This window comes from Haemaphysalis longicornis, unplaced genomic scaffold, assembly GCF_048455015.1.
Source record: "Haemaphysalis longicornis isolate Haplotype H1 unplaced genomic scaffold, Haemaphysalis longicornis Haplotype H1 scaffold_2, whole genome shotgun sequence".
Lineage (NCBI taxonomy): Eukaryota > Metazoa > Arthropoda > Arachnida > Ixodida > Ixodidae > Haemaphysalis > Haemaphysalis longicornis.
In genome coordinates this window covers 102,791,324-102,817,301 of record NW_027526295.1, presented here as the reverse complement: position 1 = coordinate 102,817,301, position 25,978 = coordinate 102,791,324, and the positions used below count along the sequence as shown (strand labels likewise).

The following is a 25,978-nucleotide window of genomic DNA, read 5'->3' as shown; positions in this document are numbered from 1 at the left end:
AGGTTGTAATTCCTACTACCGGCGGCATGTGAAAAAAGACATTTTCAACCGACACAGAACCCGTGCACAAAACGCGCCGGATCGGATCGCTTTATCAGCGGCGATGAACGTGAAGGCGAAGAGCAAACCAACGCTGCACTCGATCAGCGAGAACCCGTGTTCTGACAAGCTGCACCCATGTGTTGCATTCAACACTGACGGGAAAGCGTTTGTTTGCACTTGTTTGGATAGTCGTAAAATGTCCAAACACTCCGGCACTCCGCTAGCAGATCAGCCAGCGAGACATTTCGGAAAACATTTGACAGATGGCGCCGTATGCATTAGTGTGTCGCTACGCAAAACTGATGAGACGCTCTACTAAAACTCCCATCGCGGTGTCACGTAGCGGGACGCAAAAATTTAGCGTTTAGCGTATGCAAAGGCCACAAACGCTGTACTAAAACTCTATTAGCAGCAAAATAGCGTGCGTATGTGAAACCGCTTGCGTTTACAAAGCTGCACGCCGAGCGCGTACGTTTCAAACCTAGTGACATCGTTTAAATACACTGGCAAGCACAGTGTAACGTAGTCAGATATCAACCGTATGCTCAGGTGACAAGCAAGATCTTGTTTTATGTGGGGCGGAGATTGCGCATAAAGGCCCGTTCGCACTTGCGACGAAAGCGAGTGAGAGCGGCAGGAATTCCGTCGCTTTGTCGCGCGACGATCGTTTTTGTCGAATGGTCGGGACAAATTTTGGTTGCGCGACAGAATTCCCGTCGCTTTCGCTCGCTTTCGTCGCAAGCGGGAATGGAAAGTTCTGCCGCTGCCGTCTGCTACGCAGCTCGGAGGTAACCGCGCGATCTGCTCGGGCCGGATGAACGCGCAAACTCCCGCACGGCAGCGCCCCAAGCGGCAGACGGCCGCGTACATCGCTCCCGGCGCCCGCCTGGAGCCCGCCCTCGGCACACTAGCCAGTATATTTCAGGCACTATAATGGAGGAACGATTTTTTGCTTCCGGTGAACCTAGTTATTTGCCCCTGTGTTTTTAAATACGTGAAGTGGTTAGCACGTCGTCCTCACGCAGCTCTGTATCGTCGTAGCATCGCTGATTGTCCGAACGAAGCTTGCAGCTAAGCCAATGCAGCGACCGAAGCTGTGTGTGTGTGTGTGCATCGCCTCCTGTGTGTTGTGGACGCGTTCATTTCGCGATGAAACGCGACATTGTACTTCTGCGGGTGGATAGTGCTTCCCATGGTCTGGATTATCTTTCTCGAACGACGTACCACTCAACCTCGCATGGGGTATGTGCAGTGTGCCTGGCTAAAAGCCTTCTCGCTTGCGCGCCAGAGTTGTGACTTGCTGCTCGTCCCCGCAAACCGGGTGTGAGGTGAGTGCCGAATTTACGACGGGCAGGAGGAGGCAACTCATCGTCTGTCAATCGCGGTTCAGACTTGCAACGCATGTTGTGACGTTGCGTTCGTTCGAAACGCATCTCTGGATTGTTTTGAAGTTGAATAAAATGTACGCGTCAAACCCGGGCATTCGGCTCAGGGCGTTCTCTGCGATTGCACCAAAGAAGTGCCACGGGACTTTCTTTATGGTACGTACTCACGTAAGATAAAATCCACATCGTGTTATGGCCGTGTTGCATTCAATACAAACGGTTAAGCGTTTGTTTACACTTGTTTCGTTTGTCGTAAAATGTCAAAGCACTCCGGCACTCCGCTGGGAGATCAGCCGGCGAGCCGACGCTGAGCAGACGACTCATCTCTTTGCCGGAAGTGCGTGAAAAAGCCGCCCAATAGCAGGATGTCTAGCTCATGACGAACATCTGGGAATCGATGATGTAGACATGTGAAGATGGCGGCGTCCAAAAACACGAAGGAAAGGGTGAGAAAAAAGCGACAAACTTTGCAACAAAAGTGTGAGCTTTCCGCTGCGCGTAAAAGAGTAATACTTGGCACAGGTGACGTTGGCGACCCAATCTAGCGATTGCGCTAGTTCATTTAGTGTGCTCAAAATGCCTTTCAGGGCCCCTTTAAAACAGGTGAAAACAGTTCTTTCACTGCAAAAGAACTCCGTACGCCAGTCCAAGGCGCCGCCGCTCACACGAACTGAACGAACGAACAAACGAAGAAAACAATGAAGAAAGACAAACTGAAGCGCTGATTAACAACTCATCTTTACTGCACAGGGTCACAAAAAGAAAGAACGAGCCTGACACTGCTTCACGCCACTACAAAAAAAAAAAAAAAAAAAGAAACCGAACAAATTAGTGGGCTGGCGTGCCGCTTGTTACACTCCGAACCGCTCTCTTGCTAACGATGTCAACACGTCCGCGGACTACGTTTCTCAAACACAAGCGCCTAGCAAATATCTTGCGCCCGCAAGCAGATCAAGAACTTTGAAGCTGTTTTCAAAGATTGGACTTTCCAGAATTCTTCCGTCCTCTCTCCTGCTGCAGTTCGCCGAAGCGGGCGCCCGGACACAAAAGACGTGCCATCCACCTCCACACCCGGCGATAACCAGTTCTTTTGGTTCCTCTGGCACCCTCCCATGCTAAGCTGAAGTGACCGCGCTGTCACGAATGTCTAGTACGCGGCGTTGCCACTGCCGCCAGTGGCGCTGACAGCCAACATTCGCGACCTCGGCGGAGTTCGGTTATCTGCAATATAATATTATTACTGCTGCTAGAGGGGTTGGTAATAATTCTATAAAAGATTATTGTAAATATTAACATAGGACTCACAAGCCGCCGTAGTTTTTTTTGATATCTCGTGTCAATGTTTTCACGCTCAGTTTTCACAAGAATGCGTAGCTGTGGCATAGCCATCGCAAACCGACTTGAAACCAAGCCAATGTCGCTTGGTCGCAATCCCGGATGTGCGGGGTCCGGCGTGGTGCGGTCGTGCGGTCGTTCTCGCTGTTCTGTGCAAATTTATAGCTTTCCTCGTGTTGTTGGCGATTTATGTGCCGTGTGCGAATCTTTTCAACCAGCATCGAAGGTCAGACATTGCAGTGCAGCTGGCGATACATCGAATTTATTGAAGGAAAAGCCATCGTATGCGCTCTTCTACCGCCGGTAAACATCCTTTGTGTGTCGTGTTGTGTTTGTGCGCTGTGATCGTACGGTGAAGAAGCTTGCGAAGTGAGGTGTTACCATCCCTGTTAGCCACGCTTTGGAATCCGTCAATTTCACCACGCTGGGAGCCCCGCTGGGAGCGACGTTGTTATAAGGTAAGTTCATTCTTTCCGAGCGCTCCTGTGCAGTGCGCGTCAGGCTTGTCAAGGGCAAGCAAGCACGCGGCTTCGGAGCATGCTGGCGACATCTGCTGATAGCTGCTGGGTTAGAGATAGCTTGCCTTTGCGCGTGCGTGGATTTCGGACAGGCCCTGGCCGGTCGTCGTTCAGCTTTGGCCTCTAAAATTTGGAGACACCACCACCCGCAACGGGTGCTTCTTTTCTTCGTGCCAGCCGTGAGCGGTGACGCCGGAGATCAGTGCGTAATTTGACGCGGTGCATTATCACCCCAGGGACTTACGTAATCGCACAACAGGTTCGACCGAAATCCCTGCAGTGAATTCTTGTTGCGTGCTTTCCGTTTGGTGCGCTTGAGATGCAGAAGATTGGCGCTCGTTGCTTTATGCGATTACGTAACTGCCTGCGATAAACGCGTCAAACGGCGCGTCTATCTGGCCTGTCACCGCTCATGGCTGGCACTAGGGAAGACCAGTGCCCCTCGTGGGTGGTGGCGTCTGCAAATAACAGTGGCCCTGGGAAATGACGACCGGCCCGACCCTGTCCGAGATCCGCGCACGCGCAATGGCAAGCTATCTCTAACCCAGCAGTTATCAGCAGATGTCGCCAGCACGCTCCGGAGCCGTGCGCTCGCTTGCCCTAGACAAGCCTGACGCACACTACATTTCATCATGACAAATGTTGTGCAGACCTTCCTGAATGGCGATACTCACGACTTGGTTATTTGTCGGTATATGAACAGTGTTTTTATTCCCGCCGTCTCCAGATCGACCTAAAGGGTATGATTTCACTTCAGCCTTGCAAAAATACTGTACGTAAGTGTAACAAATTGAAGGGGGAGGCTATTGTACCGGCACACAACATTTTGACATCAATCAGTGTTTTATTGTCTTCCGCGCTGCTGTATTGCTTTCGCGTGTTCTATATTTGTATGTATCTTAAGCTAAAGATCTAACAAAACCTTTGAAGGCAATTGACGAATGAATAAAATCCCAGATGCAGTGCCGCTACAGAACGGAGCAGCAGCCATGAATTACCTAGTACGAAGTGTCATAAAAAAAGAAAGAACACCATGATGAAGATAAATAAAATGTTTGACGAAGTTAACGAAAATGAAAAAAAAAATGAAAGAGGTTGAATCGAACAAGTGCCTGTCGGATCAATAACAAACGCACGAATACTGTGCCATGCAAGCACACCTGACAGCGCTAGGCTGAGAGGCAGATCTACCAGTCACAAACAGGATAGTGTGTTCAACCAGTTAGGAGACATGGCGGTAAAATATACTTGCAAGCTAAAGTGCTGGCAGCCAGCAATATATTTGCGTATTAATTTGAACGATTGCTTGGAGAAAGAGCATTCCCTGAGTGCAGAGCAGTGACAAATGTGGCCTAAACCGTACTTCATCCCAGCTAAAAAAATAATGCCCAAGAATATAACAAATTCATTGATTGCTTTTGGAAAATAGAGACTATGTATCCGCAGAAGGTAGGGTTTAAACCCAAAACATCTTTACACAAGTCTGATGTGTTACCTCGGCACCCTAAAGGCAAGCAGACACTTTGGCTTTAAAACCAATGCAGAAAAAAACCTGCTGCATTAGTAGTAGTTGGAAACAGACTGCACACTGTTGTCATATATTAGTCTTTTACCACTAAGTGCCAATTCTCTCCATGTATCTTTCCGTGAATTTCTCATTTGCCAATTTTTGTCACAGGTGCTAGGCAGCTTGCGCTAGAACATGCACAGGCGTCAAACTTTCAAACTGATGAATACCAGTTTTGACTTAAGCACTTGCTCGACTTGCTAGCGTAAATTGAAATTTGCCATTGCTTCTAATCACAACCTGATGACTGCCTTTCTCGGAGCAGTTTTGAATAAGTTGGGCTGAATGTGGTGTGAGTAATAGCAAAATCACTGAATAACATTTTGGCTGAATGTGGCATCAGACGTGCCACTGACTGATGCTACACCGGCATTGCGCGAGGGCTTAGTCAATCTGTTTTGACAGATGTTCTGCCTCTAGGAATTACCCAAATGATTGGTCGGCATGGTATCACTATACTGTTTTAGTGCTGCTAGTGTATAGAAAATCTCGCCAAGCAAAGGGATACAAGCTTTTAAATTATTTCTCATTTACAGAAACTGATGTTTTTCCCCTCACCAAACAAAACTGTTTCGTGTTCTCCTTGTGTGTAAACTGGCATTAGACGGCCTTGTTATACTGGTATACCCCTCTGGCATTGTTATGATGAAGGCAAAAATGTGGATATACCCATGTCTCATATGATCCCTTTAAGCTGCTGCTTAGTGCTACTTGTTTGGTAAACGTACTGCACACACCATACTGCACACACCAAACGTACTGCACACACCATACTTCAGCGTTACAAGAGTGTAAAAGACGTGAAATTCAAGTTATGTATTTTTCCTGTCACGTTCTTTTTGCCACGTTTTTTTTTCATCACGGTTCATGTATTTTTTTCCACTAGTCGGTAAGCACAAAGTATTATGTGCTCATCCATTCATAAAGCCATTTGCGATGATTGCCTGATGTAGTAACTTTAGATTACAGTACCATCTGATCCTAGTTTTTTTTAATCAAGGCTTGTTTTGTAAACAAGTTCATGCAAGTTGACAATTTTCTAATTTTGTTTTACGAGATTTCAAGCATTAAAATTTCAAAAAACAAAATCCACAGGTTGACGGGTATGCTTTTGCACAGGTTTGGGGTTTCTCCTGTCAGGTAGTGGCTCTACCAGTCTTTATAGGCCTATTTGGATTTCTTTTGGGCCTGAAAGATGTGGAAGACACGATTACGGACCCATGCGGGTGATTTTTTGGCTCCCTGCTGCCTTGAAACGTAGTCGTTCCTGTAGATTTCAGGCGCCTTAATGCGGAAGGCATTCAACTAAAGGCATTCCACTCCCTACCAATTGTAGAATTAATTGATGCGGCTAGCTTGGCTTACGGCATTAAAATCTGAGGAAAGCTTATACATTTGTTGAACTGCTATCTCCCTGCTTTCCAAACATACAAGCCAGGTAACTTTTAAAATAGCCAGGTACTTAAACCAGCATGCTTAATGAGAAGGGATGCAATCATCATTTCGTACTTGACTGGTGCAAACAAACAAGTCTGTTTCTCGTATTTTGCAGGCTACACAGTCAAGTAGGCAAGTGGACCCTGCGAGGCTCCAGCCCTCCCGTGATGCTTTCGTGAGCAATAAAGCAAGCTTTGCCATGCAACACCTCACTATTTCGCCTGCTCATTGGACACCTTGACGACAGTTTTTAGAATGTTTTTGCAATATTGAAGCATACTTAGTATATATTTAGTACAGTTAACTGAACTTTACTATGCAATTGTTGAAATAACTTGACAAAAAACTAACAGGAAATCAAACGGGCTGTCTTGAATATGCTCAGTAGGTTTTCATTTGACATTTCTCAACAGGAACTCAACAGGAGAATGAATAGAGAGTCAACACAGACTCAACTGGAACTCAACAGACTTTTCTCAATAGACTTTCAATTGACACGTCACAACAGGAACTCAACAAGAAAGTGTATTGAGACTCAACAGAAAGTCAATTGAAAATCAACAGACATGTTGAATATAGTCAATAGACTTTCAATTGAAACTCAGCGTTGAGTTTCAATTGAAACGCGGCGGCCAATTTTCAACGAGAACTCAATACAAAATTTCTATTCAAAGTCAATTGACTGTCAACACAATGTACTGAGTAAAGTCAATTGACTTTCAATTCAATCTCAATAACCATTTTTGTAAGGGTGGAATTAAATCGCGCTATTTGTGTGTTCAGGTTCATATTTTCGTGTTCGCGTTTCATTTGACGCCGATAGTACCTGCAGTTTTTGTTGCGCTAAACAACTGGGATATGTATGACAAGCGCTAGCGGTTCACGAGGTTGGAACGGATATGACTACTTAAACCGCGTGGTTTTCGAAGCCTCAGCGTGACCCCCTGACGATGGTACACCAGGCTCTACTTGGGTCCGTTATCTCGCTGCGCCGCCTGATTCAGGCAGTCGCTTGACATCGACCGTTAGCGAGCTACCACGACCAGGCGGTCCCATAGATTGCTCTGCACTTAAAAAATTCGATAAAACGGGTGGAATGTTATGTTCGTGGGGAGATGAATTTTTTCATGTTCTTCTCCTTTAAGGACTTGGAACTCTTCTTGCCTCGTCAATCCTCTCTTCTCGCGTGCAGTCGGACACACAAGTCTCCTGTACCGCCAACGATTCTGTGCTGGGCCAAAATGGAAGTGCTCGGCTCCACGGATAGCTGCGTACAGAAGCAGTCATTCGAGCGCGGAGGGGAACCGACTTCGCGAGAGAGCACAGCCTGGATGTATGTACACACGCGCGCGCGTCTCCATCCGTGTTTACTGACCCACATTGGAAAGTGTAGGCTTGCTCGGCGGACGTTTACATTTCCAAGCGCCCCCCTCCCCCCTTTGTTTTCATATTTCGATGCGCGCGCTTATAGTTCGGTAGCCACGCGCACGCGATCTTGCTGGTTCATCCATTGCCGCGGCGTGCATGGGCCTGCCAGCAACGTACAATCCACTCTCAAGGAAGGCTGACAAGCAACTTTGCGGAACGTCTATATTGGTTTAGAAGTGACCATCGTTTCAGGTTCCGCGCTGCTGCAGATGGAGCGCCGCTGCCGGTGGCAAAGACACGTCGAGATATGACCTCGTGGGCAGCGTGCGTGCTTCGGCGTCTGCTGTTTACACGCAGGTTGTGCGGGCTTTGCCTTACAAGGTGATTGCCTGTGTTGGCCTAAGTTGGGATGAGATGTGGCGATTGGATCGGTCGATGACTCGTGGTAGTGATGACTGTCTCACTGATCGACGACACTTGGCAGACGGTGGTGTACTCCAAAACAAGTAGAATATATTGTATATACGAGTGCTATTTATAACTCATAGCATAGAAGATCCGATGTCGGGTAGGGTTCACATCCTGCGGGCTCCCTCTCTCCATCTGAACACCGAACACCTCGGTTTTATTAGAAGAAAAAAAACTTTCCCAAGGGGGCTTCACAGCAGTGAGTGACAAGGGCTGTCAATTAATCCACACTAGTGCGATGACTGGCCACAAAAGCACAATCAATCGTACCCGCCGAGGGGGCTCAGTGGCTAAGGCGTTGCGCTGCTGAGCCCGAGGTCGCGGGTTCGAATCCCGGCCGTGGCGGCCGCTTTTCTGATGGAGGCGGAAAGCAAAAACACCTGTGTGTACGAGATTTTGGCGCACGTTAAAGATCCCCCGGTGGTCAAAATTAATCCGGAGCCCTCCACTACGGCGCGCCTCATCGCCTGCGTTGCGTCGGCGCGTTAAACCCTACAATCAATCAATAATCAACAATCAATCGTAGGTGTGTGCACAGCTAGTCACGTGACCTAACTCTCTCTCTCTCTCTCTCGCTCGCTCAAGTGTGAACGCAAAGGTGTTCATCGAACACACGGTAGCGACGAACGAGCCGAAACAACAGAAAACAAGTGACAAACTCTGTGCACTCAACAAAAAACTTAGGTCCGTTTTATGTGCCCCCTAGGAATTCAACACAGACAATCACATTCCGCACATAAGATCACCCTTTTTTGTTAGCGCTCCGCCGTTTTCTGTGAAACCACTCTAAGCCGCCTGAAAAAACGACCGCCCGTTAAACTGATGCAGCCCCGCCGCCGAGGCCACACATTCAAACGTGGAAGGAATGTGCATGGATCTTATCAGTTTGTGCGGTACAAGCACGCCTAACTCACTGCCGCGTTTTCCCATTCATACTTTCTGACCCCTACAGTGACCTCGCAGTTCCCGTCTCTCTACCGAGGGTCTCTAATTACCGTGACCCCTTCGTATGCTCACCAAATTATCGGCCCCTTCTGCCCGCAAGAAGACAATGGGGCCGCTCCGAAATGCAGTTGATGGCAACTATTTGCAAGACTGCACGCCCTATCGGCTACCCTATCTCTATCGGCTACACGCCCATCCATGCCTTCCAAGAAAACGACCAAAAGCGAAAAGTGTTCTTACGGCTGTAAATTGCAACTCTTGCACACTATGACGCACGGCCGACATAAAAACAACGAAACTCAACAACACTAAACGAGTTAAACAACATCGGTGAACAAGCTGCCGGCGGTCTCCATCAATTGAGTGAGTGAGAGAGTCTGTCTGTCTGTCTGTCTGTCTGTCTGTCTGTCTGTCTGTCTGTCTGTCTGTCTGTCTGTCTGTCTGTCTGTCTGTCTCTCTGTCTGTCTGTCGGTCTGTCTGTCATTCTATTCAACAGCACAGCCAAAATACAGGTGAAATAATGCTCAAACACGAGGCATATATAAAAAAATGAATAGGAAAAACTTTGTTAAAACGCAACTTTAAGCATCGTGGATGTTCCGGGCTAGGTTCACCGAAGCCAACTGGTCTGTCAACTAGTCCGAGGCTAGCCCAGCCGGCCAAGTTGATGGTGGAGTGTGCGGAAAATGTGGAGACTGAATTGCAACGAGGCAGGAAAAAATGCGGTGTTTTAAATTGCCGTATGGTTCGGGACAATTGGGGAGTGCTGGGGAGTGTCGGATACGGTAGAGAAAGGAACGAACAGGTGTAAGGAGGGTACTTAAGTGTATGCGTCGAAGAATGCGTAGTTGCGGGGTGGTTAGAGTTTCTCTGAAGTTCTTACATTGAAGATTTATTTCTTTTCTGCAACGAAGAGTAGTTCACCGAAGCTAAGCAGCATTGGGCTCGATCGGTACTTGGGAGTGAGGCGTGTATAGTGTTGGGTCCGTGAAGGCCGACCCGAGCCGAGCTCCGTCTCCTCCGACATACGTTTGGTAGCGTGGTGTGAAGCGAGCGGCCAGCCGCTGTTGCGCCGTGAAGAAGTCCAGAAGCCGTAGGCTAACGTAACTGTTTACTTCATAGCGAGAGGTGAGCCGAAGCCAAAGAACAACGCCCCGACGGGCGAGGTAATAGTACAGGACTAGAGCAGAGTGACAGCAATGATTCACTGCTCAAACAGGAATGGGTTACAGCGCTTGAGGGGCTCGTATTTATACACAAAAGCGCTAACGGTCAAAACAGCGTTCCCTCTAGATTGTGCACACGCCACGAATGACACAGACACACACCACACTCTTTCCCGAGTTCGCTAGCCGTCGGTAGTACCGGCGCACATTGAGTCCGAGAGAGGGGAGAGAGGAGGACTCCGCTGCGAACGCGGGGCTCTCGTGTCCTTGGGGCGCGTCTCGACGTGCCTCGCCCGCAACCACCGAAGTTTGAAGCGCGCCGAAAGCGAAGCGTCTGACCCAGGCTTGTCGAGACGTGACAACGTGAGTCACCGACACGGTGGCGCTTGTTTGAAAGGCGCACGTAGTGGAGGCTTCGCCGCACAGCCGAGGAGTATTAAAACGAAGCCCAGCGGCGATCTCAATCGTAACAATAGGCAAGACTTTTCCAAAGTGCTGGAATTGCTTCTGTGGTTTCTTCACGTCTACATTATTCGGCGCAAAGGAAACATCAATCATAAGGATGCACAACAAAAGTGTAAAGCTGGGAGCCCCGGCAATATGTCAGTTAATAATACACGTTGTCTTATTTGTGGCTTCTACGATAGCAAATAAAAAAGATCGCGTTAACAACGGCGTCCAAACGTGGCCAGATAAAAGCAAACACTAAAACAAAGCGTTTTGCTCAAGCTGCTGCAGACGACGCGAAAAAAAAAAAACAAATGGACGCGGACAGTGCGAACACGGGCAAATTCAACAGAATTGAACAAACGTTCATTGCATTCATCATAGAAGAAGCGAGAAGGAAGGAAAATAAAGCATGAGGGCTGGGAAAGGAGACAGGAGAGGGTGTTACGAGGAGGGGTGGCAAAGGTCTGTCTTCTTACGGTGACATTTGCAGCGAAGTGAGCGCATACGCAGACAATTTGTTTTATCGAATGTGCAATGGCTGCATCCCCCTACATCCCTGAACCATCTCGAAGAGGGGGAGAATATAACGTTTTTCAGAGTTTAGGGTTGTAAAAGAGTCTTATCCACTACATTAACTCCTGCGCTGCGCAGGAACTGCCGGTCGCAGCGAACCGCTTCTGCGGTCGAATTCGAGGTCACCCATTTGTGTGCTTATTGCGTAAACTACACGTGAATACGCGTTACGCCGTGAACACCTACTTTTTTATCCAAAAAGCGTTACGCATGCATATGCTTGACAGGAGCCGAAAGTGCGAAGAGTGAAGGACAGCCATGATGCAGTGAACGATCATTTGCTTCAAGGCAACGGTGTCGGTGGCCTCTGCTACGCCATTACTTTTTGTAAACCCCTGCAAAGTACCTTTGAGCTGTTTTGCTGGAAAGCGTCGGTTTAAAACGCGATCGGGGACAGATCGGAGCGATGTAACAGCTACAGTTAGTGAGACTTAGTCTGGTACAGGCAACAGGTACGTTTACACTCTACTTTACTACGATAATACGAACTCAGTCCCTGTTTTACACTTGTATTTAAGATCGGCCCTGGCACGTTTTATGTAACATTTAACAGCCGGGGTAACTTTTGTTTCTCGATGTAGACGAGTGCCTCCGGTGTCGGGAATGAAAAAGCTTTCATGGCAGCGTGTGACGCATACAGAGAATCATCGCCCCACGCATGCGTTGTTATGGCGGTGTGTCTAGTCACGCCATGACTTTCATCCTAATGCTTTGTGAAATTTCCGGCTGCCTCTGCCGACCAACGAGCGCTTCACTTGGTGAAGAATAAATTCTTGGTGAAGAATAAAATTAAGATCTAGTTGATTGATTGATCGATCGATCGATCGATCGATCGATCGATCGTCGATCGTCGATTGATTGATTGATTGATTGATTGATTGATTGATTGATTGATTGATTTATTGATTGATTGATTGATTGATTGATTGAGGGCACACGCAGACCCCCCGCTCCGTGCCTCTCCTTGTTATAGGTTTCCGCACCTCCACACGTAAACAAAAAAAAAATCGAGAGTCCTTCCACTTCTCTGAAGATGGAAGACCAGCGAAGCTGTATTGTGCAGGAGGGAATTGCACAATATTTGCAACTTCACTATAGACCAGCTAATCCGCCTCTTTCATTGCGGTGTGCTGCCACCTAGCGTGCCTAGCGGAAGTTGAAGCAGTAGGGTTTGCCGGCGCTTCCTCCGGCTGCGTTCTCGTTGTATGCACGGCAATCCCACATTACGGCGAGGAGCAGCCGAAGTTTTTCTTCTGTGTTGGTGTTATAACGCCTTAAGACGACAGCCCCTGGTCATCACATAATACCAGGCGGCTTCTTATCACTGAATGAGGGCTGGCAGAGAAATCTCGGACAGATCCGTGTGCCGTCCGAGTAGCAGAGCGAGCAGTACTTGTAGTCGTCTGGCATGAAGTGCGATCGCCAGCTCAACAAAGGCCGGCAGTTCGCTGGACACATGTACGATTGGTACACGCGATTCGCATGCGACTGATCGTTACGACTGTCGCCACTAGTCGTACGCGTGAATTTGAGACAGCCCGATGCGCGCATGAGATGCGTCGTCGGCGTCGCTCCGCCCACTGTTTTTGCTCCATGGTCAACTACGATGATCGATGAGCTGAATTTGTAGATTCTGCGCGTTTGTTCGCAAGAAATGGATAAAGCAAGCAATCGTGAAGCGTTTTCTGCCTTCGGAAACAGTCCGCGCACACGCCGGCCGCGCCTGCCAGCTCGGCACACTCAGCGGCTCGAACCGGCGCAGACCACGGTAGCAACGGTAGCAACCGCGCTTGTCGCTGCTCTTCTGAATCAATCTGATCGCTAAAAAGTTCTACATGCGAGAAAGTAGGTGTTCGTGTGGTGAAAAATTGTGCTAGGGATTGTTGTCAGGGCTTATTTTAAAAGCGGCGATCAGATATATCTGCTGCGATGCAAGCCTATACGCTGACCGGTCGCCGCGGCGCGCGGTGCGCCGAACGGCCGAGAGATGGCGATACCTGCGCGGAAGCATCGAAGCAGGCTGCGCAGATGTTTCGGTCACCGATCACTCAAACGGCAGTTATAACTTAGAGTTCCACATGCGAGAAAGGGGATGATAGTGTAGTGAAAAGTTGTGTTGCGGATTGTCATTCGCAGTTGCACAGATAGCAGCGATCAAATATCCGCCAGGATGCCGAGCCGACGCGAGCGACGCAAGCCGCCGTAGCCGATCGCGTGCGGCCGACGGGAAGCGATAGAAGCCGACACCGTTCCCTTTTCGGCACTCCGAGTTACAGCGGAACGCAGCAGAAGTTGCGGGCATTGTTCCGCGCACAACGAGCACACACAAAAAATCAAACGATGTAAATACAACCACGACCCCTTCCCGCTTGTGCGGGAGCTGTGGGGAATGTCGTCTGCTGCCCCTACTGGACTGCTTAGGGACTTGGCCGCTAGGGGATTGCGCATGCGCAGTGGGGTTGTGAAAGAGGCGGATTGGTAAAAGTAGATGAAACTCGGCCTAAAGGCCAACTGCACTCATATTTTCGAGAACGTAAAAATTCACCTAACAGCCCTTACAAAAATGGTTATTGAGATTGAATTGAAAGTCAATTGACTTTACTCAGAACATTGTGTTGACAGTCAATTGACTTTGAATAGAAATTTTGTATTGAGTTCTCGTTGAAAATTGGCCGCCGCGTTTCAATTGAAACTCAACGCTGAGTTTCAATTGAAAGTCTATTGACTATAGTCAACATGTCCGTTGATTTTCAATTGACTTTCTGTTGAGTCTCAATACACTTTTCCTGTTGAGTTCCTGTTGTGACGTGTCAATTGAAAGTCTATTGAGAAAAGTCTGTTGAGTTCCAGTTGAGTCTGTGTTGACTCTCTATTCATTCTCCTGTTGAGTTCCTGTTGAGAAATGTCAAATGAAAACCTACTGAGCATATTCAAGACAGCCCGTTTGATTTCCTGTTAGTTTTTTGTCAAGTTATTTCAACAATTGCATAGTAAAGTTCAGTTAACTGTACTAAATATATACTAAGTCTGCTTCAATATTGCAAAAACATTCTAAAAACTGTCGTCAAGGTGTCCAATGAGCAGGCGAAATAGTGAGGTGTTGCATGGCAAAGCTTGCTTTATTGCTCACGAAAGCATCACGGGAGGGCTGGAGCCTCGCAGGGTCCACTTGCCTACTTGACTGTGTAGCCTGCAAAATACAAGAAACAGACTTGTTTGTTTGCACCAGTCAAGTACGAAATGATGATTGCATCCCTTCTCATTAAGCATGCTGGTTTAAGTACCTGGCTATTTTAAAAGTTACCTGGCTTGTATGTTTGGAAAGCAGGGAGATAGCAGTTCAACAAATGTATAAGCTTTCCTCAGATTTTAATGCCGTAAGCCAAGCTAGCCGCATCAATTAATTCTACAATTGGTAGGGAGTGGAATGCCTTTAGTTGAATGCCTTCCGCATTAAGGCGCCTGAAATCTACAGGAACGACTATGTTTCAAGGCGGCAGGGAGCCAAAAAATCACCCGCATGGGTCCGTAATCGTGTCTTCCACATCTTTCAGGCCCAAAAGAAATCCAAATAGGCCTATAAAGACTGGTAGAGCCACTACCTGACAGGAGAAACCCCAAACCTGTGCAAAAGCATACCTGTCAACCTGTGGATTTTGTTTTTTGAAATTTTAATGCTTGAAATCTCGTAAAACAAAATTAGAAAATTGTCAACTTGCATGAACTTGTTTACAAAACAAGCCTTGATTTAAAAAAAACTAGGATCAGATGGTACTGTAATCTAAAGTTACTACATCAGGCAATCATCGCAAATGGCTTTATGAATGGATGAGCACATAATACTTTGTGCTTACCGACTAGTGGAAAAAAATACATGAACCGTGATGGAAAAAAAACGTGGCAAAAAGAACGTGACAGGAAAAATACATAACTTGAATTTCGCAGTCTTTTACACTCTTGTAACGCTGAAGTATGGTGTGTGCCTTGCAGTACGTTTACGAAACAAGTAGCACTAAGCAGCAGCTTAAAGGGATCATATGAGACATGGGTATATCCACATTTTTGCCTTCATCATAACAATGCCAGAGGGGTATACCAGTATAACAAGGCCGTCTAATGCCAGTTTACACACAAGGAGAACACGAAACAGTTTTGTTTGGTGAGGGGAAAAACATCAGTTTCTGTAAATGAGAAATAATTTAAAAGCTTGTATCCCTTTGCTTGGCGAGATTTTCTATACACTAGCAGCACTAAAACAGTATAGTGATACCATGCCGACCAATCATTTGGGTAATTCCTAGAGGCAGAACATCTGTCAAAACAGATTGACTAAGCCCTCGCGCAATGCCGGTGTAGCATCAGTCAGTGGCACGTCTGATGCCACATTCAGCCAAAATGTTATTCAGTGATTTTGCTATTACTCACACCACATTCAGCCCAACTTATTCAAAACTGCTCCGAGAAAGGCAGTCAGCAGGTTGTGATTAGAAGCAATGGCAAATTTCAATTTACGCTAGCAAGTCGAGCAAGTGCTTAAGTCAAAACTGGTATTCATCAGTTTGAAAGTTTGACGCCTGCGCATGTTCTAGCGCAAGCTGCCTAGCACCTGTGACAAAAATTGGCAAATGAGAAATTCACGGAAAGATACATGGAGAGAATTGGCACTTAGTGGTAAAAGACTAATATATGACAACAGTGTGCAGTCTGTTTCCAACTACTACTAACGCAGCAGGTTTTTTTCTGCATTGGTTTTAAAGCCAAAGTGTCTGCTTGCCTTTAGGGTGCCGAGGTAACACATCAGACTTGTGTAAAGATGTTTTGGGTTTAAACCCTACCTTCTGCGGATACATAGTCTCTATTTTCCAAAAGCAATCAATGAATTTGTTATATTCTTGGGCATTATTTTTTTAGCTGGGATGAAGTACGGTTTAGGCCACATTTGTCACTGCTCTGCACTCAGGGAACGCTCTTTCTCCAAGCAATCGTTCAAATTAATACTCAAATATATTGCTGGCTGCCAGCACTTTAGCTTGCAAGTATATTTTACCGCCATGTCTCCTAACTGGTTGAACACACTATCCTGTTTGTGACTGGTAGATCTGCCTCTCAGCCTAGCGCTGTCAGGTGTGCTTGCATGGCACAGTATTCGTGCGTTTGTTATTGATCCGACAGGCACTTGTTCGATTCAACCTCTTTCATTTTTTTTTTCATTTTCGTTAACTTCGTTCGTCAAACATTTTATTTATCTTCATCATGGTGTTCTTTCTTTTTTTATGACGCTTCGTACTAGGTAATTCATGGCTGCTGCTCCGTTCTGTAGCGGCACTGCATCTGGGATTTTATTCATTCGTCAATTGCCTTCAAAGGTTTTGTTAGATCTTTAGCTTAAGATACATACAAATATAGAACACGCGAAAGCAATACAGCAGCGCGGAAGACAATAAAACACTGATTGATGTCAAAATGTTGTGTGCCGGTACAATAGCCTCCCCCTTCAATTTGTTACACTTACGTACAGTATTTTTGCAAGGCTGAAGTGAAATCATACCCTTTAGGTCGATCTGGAGACGGCGGGAATAAAAACACTGTTCATATACCGACAAATAACCAAGTCGTGAGTATCGCCATTCAGGAAGGTCTGCACAACATTTGTCATGATGAAATGTACAGTGTGCGTCAGGCTTGTCTAGGGCAAGCGAGCGCACGGCTCCGGAGCGTGCTGGCGACATCTGCTGATAACTGCTGGGTTAGAGATAGCTTGCCATTGCGCGTGCGCGGATCTCGGACAGGGTCGGGCCGGTCGTCATTTCGCATGGGCCACTGTTATTTGCAGACGCCACCACCCACGAGGGGCACTGGTCTTCCCCAGTGCCAGCCATGAGCGGTGACAGGCCAGATAGACGCGCCGTTTGACGCGTTTATCGCAGGCAGTTACGTAATCGCATAAAGCAACGAGCGCCAATCTTCTGCATCTCAAGCGCACCAAACGGAAAGCACGCAACAAGAATTCACTGCAGGGATTTCGGTCGAACCTGTTGTGCGATTACGTAAGTCCCTGGGGTGATAATGCACCGCGTCAAATTACGCACTGATCTCCGGCGTCACAGCTCACGGCTGGCACGAAGAAAAGAAGCACCCGTTGCGGGTGGTGGTGTCTCCAAATTTTAGAGGCCAAAGCTGAACGACGACCGGCCAGGGCCTGTCCGAGATCCACGCACGCGCAATGGCAAGCTATCTCTAACCCAGCAGCTATCAGCAGATGTCGCCAGCATGCTCCGAAGCCGCGTGCTCGCTTGCCCTTGACAAGCCTGACGCGCACTGCACAGGAGCGCTCGGAAAGAATGAACTTACCTTATAACAACGTCGCTCCCAGCGGGGCTCCCAGCGTGGTGAAATTGACGGATTCCAAAGCGTGGCTAACAGGGATGGTAACACCTCACTTCGCAAGCTTCTTCACCGTACGATCACAGCGCACTAACACAACACGACACAACAAGGATGTTCACCGGCGGTAGAAGAGCGCATACGATGGCTTTTCCTTCAATAAATTCGATGTATCGCCAGCTGCACTGCAATGTCTGACCTTCGATGCTGGTTGAAAAGATTCGCACACGGCACATAAATCGCCAACAACACGAGGAAAGCTATAAATTTGCACAGAACAGCGAGAACGACCGCACGACCGCACCACGCCGGACCCCGCACATCCGGGATTGCGACCAAGCGACATTGGCTTGGTTTCAAGTCGGTTTGCGATGGCTATGCCACAGCTACGCATTCTTGTGAAAACTGAGCGTGAAAACATTGACACGAGATATCAAAAAAACCTACGGCGGCTTGTGAGTCCTATGTTAATATTTACAATAATTTTTTATAGAATTATTACCAACCCCTCTAGCAGCAGTAATAATATTATATTGCAGATAACCGAACTCCGCCGAGGTCGCAATGTTGGCTGTCAGCGCCACTGGCGGCAGTGGCAACGCCGCGTACTAGACATTCGTGACAGCGCGGTCACTTCAGCTTAGCGTGGGAGGGTGCCAGAGGAACCAAAAGAACTGGTTATAGCCGGGTGTGGAGGTGGATGGCGCGTCTTTTGTGTCCGGGCGCCCGCTTCGGCGAACTGCAGCAGGAGAGAGGACGGAAGAATTCTGGAAAGTCCAATCTTTGAAAACAGCTTCAAAGTTCTTGATCTGCTTGCGGGCGCAAGATATTTGCTAGGCGCTTGTGTTTGAGAAACGTAGTCCGCGGACGTGTTGACATCGTTAGCGAGAGAGCGGTTCGGAGTGTAACAAGCGGCACGCCAGCCCACTAATTTGTTCGGTTGCTCTCTTTTTTTTTTTTTTTGTTTTGTAGTGGCGTGAAGCAGTGTCAGGCTCGTTCTTTCTTTTTGTGACCCTGTGCAGTAAAGATGAGTTGTTAATCAGCGCTTCAGTTTGTCTTTCTTCATTGTTTTCTTCGTTTGTTCGTTCGTTCAGTTCGTGTGAGCGGCGGCGCCTTGGACTGGCGTACGGAGTTCTTTTGCAGTGAAAGAACTGTTTTCACCTGTTTTAATAGAGCGTAGATGCGCGTTTGCTCCTTGTGGAATTCTCTGCATTCCACATTGCTGTTCTACTGTTGTTATCATAGACAGTTCACGGTATCCTCAAGGAAAGTTATGTATGACGGGGAATAGAACTCGCGTCCTTGGGCTCAGACCACGGCGGGGTGCGCGAGTGATAACTGGAGTAATGAAGTTCACGAGTGAACGACGATGAGGCCAAGCCTGCGTTCGCTTGTTTTAAAAGTTCGCTGTGTACAAAAATTTAATTGTTCTTTTTTCGAAGTTTAGGCATTTACACCAAAGTTTTGCTGTTTTTTTTCTGAGTATTTATAGGCACAATTCGTCACTGGAATATTCTTGTGCGTTTGGGTTTGTGAGATAAGTATTCATTTCTGCAAAACAGCGCTGTTAGTATCGTGCCTCCACAGAAAAACACTGAATCATCGCACTAGGATGCGATGTCACATATGCCTTTTGTAGATGTAGCAGATTGAATCGCGTTTTAAATGTACCTTCCCGGAACACAAGGTATCACAGCATTGTATGTGTGAAAAGAGGTAGGGGGAGTGACGACTTTTTTTTGTCCCCAGAACTGGGACCCGAGATGTGTAGCCTCCCCCCCCCCCACCCGCCTTTCCGTTTTTTCCCGGCGAGATATGCATGCTTCATGATTCCGCTCCAACTTTCCCGGAAGACTGACTTCGAATATGTCCACTGCCGCTAAAGCGGAAGCTTAGCAGCAGTAGTGGAGATTGCTCACTCATTATGTCAATGCGTGCTAAGGTATAAAGAAGAAAATGCGCTGCTATAGCAAGGAAACGATTCCGCGGGAGTCACGTGCCAGAAGAGATGAGTCACTAGAGTTTTGTCAATGTTTATTTCCATTGTTTTGTGCAAAGCATGTTGCGGCAGTATTTGAGGAAATGCAGTCAAAAATTGTCCAATATAATTGATTTCCCCACTTAGCAGGTATAATTATTATTTGGGCGAAGATGCTGCCAGGCGTTGCGCTGCTGAGCACGAGGTCGCGGGTTCTATTCCCGGCCGCGGCGGCCGCTTTTCTGATGGAGGCGAAAAGCAAAAACGCCCGTGTGTGCGAGATTTCGGTGCACGTTAAAGATCCCCAGGTGGTCAAAATTAATCCGGAGCCCTCCACTACACTCTAATCCGGGTAACCCATAATGTAACTTCTAAACGGATGTAACCTATAAAATAAAGGTTACAATGGATTCATTTTGATGTTTTCTTTATCCCAGTCCGTTCTAAGGGTTACAAGCGTGAGGTTAAAAGTGATTTATAGGTTACAATAATGATTTATAGGTTACATCAACAAAATCTGACATGTAACCTCTACGTTGTAACCTATAAAACGCCCTGTAACCTCTAAGAGTGCTCGTCGCGCCTTCTCTCCCGGCGGCCGTTGATTTCTCCGTTGCATGACGGGATATAGAGTAATGGCGGCGCCGGCAGGCCCGGTGGCCGCGTTTTCGCGCCACTCGAGCCTTTTAACCGCTGTGATACCCCTACGATGAAGCGAGGATTGCTGTAACAAGACTTATTTGTCGGCGTGAGTCGCGGAGGCTGCGGCGAGCCCATTTGTGACTGGCAGCGCTTCACGGACCGTTCTTCTACGACCAGCATCAAGTTCGCATGTTGGACCAATGCCCCGGCGCCAGTGAAAGCGAACTCGGTGAGTATATTCCCGTGACGGTTTCGGTGTTTTCATTGGATGTATCTTTTCGCTGGGGGCTTTTCAATTTGAAATTGCAGCATTCGAGAGGAATTTTCGTTACCTGACTGGTTGCTTCGCTGGACGTTTTCTGTTGTCCGCGACGGCAATTGAATGAAATCACGGGCTTGCGTTCGTTGCGTCAGACTAGAGCGGACGATCGGGAAAGCACAGACAACGGCGCCCGTGACCTGCTTTCTGCTCTGTTTGCGCGCCTTTGTCATGTGTTGAGCGTTTTGTTTACGCTGTTCGCTGCATCGGGCGCACTTGACGAGTTATTGGACCATGTAATTGCCAGGTAGCTCTGTTTGAATAATTGAGTTTTTTCCCATTAAAGTCTTATATTATCGCGCTATTCTCTGAGTATTATCATTTTGTTTCAGTCGTCGGAAAGTGTTCATTTTTCTCGCTGCATATATTCGGAATGGTGTTCATTTTATTGGTCTTGTAGTAATATATCCGGATAAACACAAGGTGTGTGCTGCAGAAAAGTAGTCCACTAAATGCTGCCCGAAATTTCTAAACTCACTTTTGTCCAGCACAAGCCTATTTTTTGTGAAAGTTTGCCTTACGGCACAATAAAAAGTATTCGTATGTACAACAGTCCTCATTTTTTTCATTCTTTTCCTTGAGTGGGTAAATTTGGTGTTAGTCATTTTGAGACAGCGGGCCATTTCCACCATGTTAAGTGGTTTATTATTCTCATTCGCACAAATCAGTCGTTTATTTATTCGCGTGGTATTGCAGGGCAAATGATTGTCTCGCGTGATCCTAGTGTAGTGCAGTAAAGCGACTTTACAGAATGGTGGTATGTATGAGCCAGCATGCAGGCTGCTTGATTGTTTTTTGATGATACAGAAATTGTGACGAATTACACAGAGACAGGTGCAGGTGTAAAAATGGGTTCTGCACCCTCATCGGATCCTGGCTGTTCAAAAAGTGTGGTTGCATCTGGCTACCTATGCTATGACTTATCAGCACTACTGTTTTTTCTTACAGGCAGTGTTCCTTGAGCTGACAACCAGGACTCCCCTGCGTATGACACAAGTTGAAATGAAGTCTGATTTCAGCGGAAACAACGGTATGAAAATGCAATAACTAAAACACATTCATTAAAATATTCTTTGTAAAGATGGCAACCAGGCCTGCACAGACAAAAGTATGATTCACTTGTAAAAATGCGAGGCCTTTCTTCAAGTGTTATGATGTTATATTTCGTATCTTATTTTGCCTCATGTTTAGTGACTCTGTCTTTCAGTTCGTTACTACATGAATGTTATGAATTCACATAACGATTTCCTCAGTATGGAGCTTTGTAGTTTTTCAGCAACTCTAGCTATTCTATAGGATGCGTGGTTTTGCAGAGCCAACAAGAAGAACTCTTTTTCTAAAATAGCTCTGTAAGAAATCTCCAGTTGTTAGTGAGTGCTTGTGCTGTGTTCTTTTCTTCGTCTTGTCAAGTTTGAGGTGTTCTTTCATTATGAATGTATACCAACTGCCCAGCTCTAAAGCCTTTTACATTTTAACCCAAATAACCCTTCGAGTCATTACAGGTACAGACCTCCTGGGAATGCCACTTGAAGATCGGTGCAAGTTCTAGATGTATCCTCTCCCACAACACATCTGGACGAAGAAAAAATGTAAGTTGGCGATTCGTTTTTACTGATGGCCGAGGAAGAAACCACCGATAAGAACACTTTACTTAAATGAAAAACGTTTCGGCTTCCACGTGGGATCCTTGTTCAAAATGAAACTGCCAGTACGAGGGGGGGGAGGCGGAGGAGGATGTTTAAGTACAGCCAAAAATGTGACGCAGGTGGCGTCAGCATCGTGAAAGCACGTTTCCTGGGTTTAGTGCGACGTTCGCTCTGTTGCGTGTACGAGTGATTCCACATGAAGGCGCGGAAACGTTTTTGTTTTCTCTTTTGCAAATGTATGTCAGTTTATCTCGTAGCCCAAAGTTTCTGCCTGTTCTGGGTGAGCATGCAGAAACATTTCGCGAGATAAACTGGAACACGGCACGATTAAAATTTGGGAAGGTTGGCCGGTATGACTATAGTGGCTTCGCGTTGTTCTGAACAATGCGGCCAAATTACTCTGTGTAATGATTATATTAGGAAAGGCCGTAAATCACTCCTCTGGTGTGGCCTTTCATTTCATTCTCTGGTCTCCGTCTTCATTTCCGTGCAATATATTTTTCGTACTTCACATGCCTGTGGTTTGGTGTGAGGGGCTTATGGTTGCACTGGATTTTGCTCTTTTTCTGAAATTTTCTGTAGATGGCTCTTCAAGGTGGGGAAATCCAAGTGACGGCCCCTCACATATATACCTCCATCTGCGGCAGCAGGGAACAAGCAGGGAAATCTTCAACGTGCCCTGATTTTGTGCCTGCTTGTGTACTACGTAAATTGCGAAGCTTATCTCTGAATTTTTCCAAGCGCCTTTTTTCATGCAGGAAACTATAGATACCATTTAAAGTTTGTCCAAAAGACAGATTGCAATCGGCCTAGAAACTTGTTAGTGCTGCATAAAAAACGATAACTTGGCGAGGAATCACAACTCAGGTGGAACTGTAAAGAGGAACCTAAGAGGGAAGTGTAAAGATGGATTCGTAAAGACGAGTGAATTCCAAGTGTAATATTAGACTGAGTGAAACGGAGAATGTAGGGAACATAGCCATAAACACTGCTTTGTATGAAAAAGTGAATTTGTAATAAATGTTCTTTCTACTTTCCCACATTCTGCGTTTTTTCTGTGGGGAACCACGACAACAACGCTGTACTGGGAAAGTGCACCCCTGAGAACCATCTTATCAATGTACTTCAAACTCGAATTCGTCTGAAATTGTTCAATGGCAGTATCCAAACAATTCGGAATGCTTTGCATACATCCGTGCAAATATTGAGGTAAAGAATTTGTATATTTGGCCATGTTTGTGAACCTGTTCACGCAACATTTATTAAATAGGTTTAATAAGGATATATGAATAAACCGATTTTTACCTGGAAGTCTAAAGCAATATAGGAAACACCAATTCGCCCAGGAATCCGCACTCGTCTAATACTCATTAAGGAACGATAATAACGTTGGGGTGGTTCGCAGCTTTGCTTTTTAATAAATAGCCCACATGTGTTTCATAATAATAAATGTGAATGTTCAAAACTACCGATGCCAAACTTCTGGAAATGTGCTCCTGTTAAATGCGCAAATATGTGTGCATGTACTGCAATTCTCTTTTGATAATCATGGCCTTGGTTGTCAGACAATAATTTTTGGCTTAAGGCTATGTTATCATAACTTTGGCGTCCTTTTGAAGTATGCTATCAAGTGCATGTTTCCACTCAAGCTTGGTTTCACTAAAGCCTAATGTTGTTTAACTAAAGCTCAATTTAGCAAAAGACCTATCATGCATGTTTGATACTGGTTTCTTAAACGCCACAAAGCTGATGCAAACATCAAATTTAGTTATGCCTGTTTATAAGACTTAAGCGTCGCCAATACTCACGAAGATTTTTGGGTGACAGGGTAACAATTATCGAACAGGTAATGCAATGCATATATATTAAGAGAACATTTTCAAGCTTTTTGGCACTGCTGTTTTAGGAATTATAAAAGCAACTTCTCTTTTAGCCCCAGCCGTGTGGCCGGCAGTTTATTCAAGGGACGGAGAAAAGACACCCGACGCAAAAGTTTAGACGGCGCAATGGACAGCATGGTCGCACATATCTTCCACTAACGCAATGTTTGTTCACCACGCCGGAAAGGCGCCTTCGGAGTGTCGCCGCAGCGGCGCCGGCGAAAGCGCGCCTGGCGCGCAACATCGCACCTTCCAATTTGTATGGCCTTGGACGGCGGTAGATGTAACTTATATAAAGGTATACAAGCTGCAAAGGAACCCATAACGGCGTAACCCTTACGTGTATACGTATATAAAGGTTACGAAGATATAGGTTACATTTGTACCTTATAAATTATAGGTTACAAAAATTCGAAAATGTATACCTCTATTAAGGGTTACCCAGCTTAGAGTGTACGGCGCGCCTCATCGTCTGCGTTGCGTCGGCGCGTTAAACCCTACAATCAATCAATCAATCGAAGATGCTGCTGGTAAAGGCTACTGGCCTAAGGAGTTTTATCAGCTTTGAAAATTAAGCTCGAAACATAAAACATGGACAAAAAAGGACACTGGTATATATTTAAACAACGTAGCACCAACTAGCTCGACTCTCAATTTTACTTGATTTTTGTCAGTAGAAACTCTATTGAGTTTCAATTAAACGAAGTCATTTGATATTCTGTTGAGTTTTGTCCATTGAAACCTTGTTGACTTTTTATTGACTGCACTCAATAGAAATGTCAATGTATAATAAAAAAACATAAAAGTAACCTAGTAGTCTTAATTCAGCAGACACAGTGGGCAGCGCTGAAAAAAATAGCCCTTCAAAGTGTATGTTTCAGCCTGATGAGTTTTGTCAATTGGTTCTCCAAAGAGTTTCAATAGACTGGTGTCAATTGCTTTTGTATTGCGTTTGCTCAATACAAATCCTTTTGAGTTTTTACTGACACATCTCAATAGCCAATTGAGTTTGAATTAAGTTTCTGTTGATTCAATTAAAACTCAACAGGAAAAGAATTGAAACTCAAAATCCATTTTTGTAAGGGAGTACACATAAAAAGAGTGCGAAGTACAAAATACTACTTTTCAGACATGAACAAGAGCGACGCAAACGGCTCACGACATCGGCGTTTTCGGAACCGAAACTGAATAGATAACGCGGTCATCACCGGTGGCTGGACGTGACGTACGTGATAGAACGGAAGTGGCCGCGCTGGAACCGGCGGCCGCTCAGAGCCGCCTTCAAATGCGCGTGGTAGCGTCGCGTTTCGCACTGTTATTTCCACAGAAGAACTCCCACTAACGTTTGCTCATGATATTGGAGTTAGGCGCAATTCTGACGTCGCGTTGCTATCAAGCGAAATGAAGTAGACCGTAAGACAGTTATTGTTACATCAGAATAACTGCCGTTGTAGCAATCCTTGGCATTGCAAGTAAAGAAGCGGGCCCTGATTTACAAAGGTACTTACTCGTACGATATTGAAAAGCAGCCTTGGTTAGCCGGCGCCTCGGCTGTCACATATCACTCTCTTTGGAATAAACCGCAGGCGGGTGGGTGGAGATAAACCACTATTTTCATTATGTATTACGTGCAAACAGCTTCGTGAATGTCATATTAGTATTGATCGCCTTGCTGCTCATCGAGAATCGAATTATAAAAGAGATCTAAAACTATAAGCTAGCTTCAACAGCTAAATGATGCACTAAAACACGAAAAAAGTTACCTATCTACCGCTCTTTTCTACTTTCGCCAGAAACATGTGCTGTTAAAAACATTTTAATTTGAAGTAAACTAAATCTATCGCTCTACTAAAGTAAATACCTCATTTGGGAATT

General features: G+C 46.2%; 3 long non-coding RNA genes across 3 annotated transcripts; 2 read left to right on the top strand and 1 right to left on the bottom strand.

The window, feature by feature from the left end:
• The first annotated feature begins 2,765 nt into the window (after positions 1-2,765).
• Positions 2,766-6,496, top strand: LOC144167276 (uncharacterized). Its single transcript, XR_013321915.1, has 2 exons — positions 2,766-3,220; positions 6,400-6,496. It is a non-coding gene; the product is annotated as an uncharacterized LOC144167276 (long non-coding RNA).
• A 7,851-nt stretch (positions 6,497-14,347) lies between these two features.
• On the bottom strand, positions 14,348-18,291 carry LOC144169082 (uncharacterized). The gene is made up of 2 exons (XR_013322356.1): positions 17,606-18,291; positions 14,348-14,444 (listed from the first exon to the last, which is right to left on the bottom strand). It is a non-coding gene; the product is annotated as an uncharacterized LOC144169082 (long non-coding RNA).
• A 1,940-nt stretch (positions 18,292-20,231) lies between these two features.
• LOC144167275 (uncharacterized) lies at positions 20,232-23,505 on the top strand. Its single transcript, XR_013321914.1, has 4 exons — positions 20,232-20,487; positions 21,526-21,607; positions 22,080-22,166; positions 22,806-23,505. It is a non-coding gene; the product is annotated as an uncharacterized LOC144167275 (long non-coding RNA).
• The last annotated feature ends 2,473 nt before the right edge of the window (positions 23,506-25,978 follow it).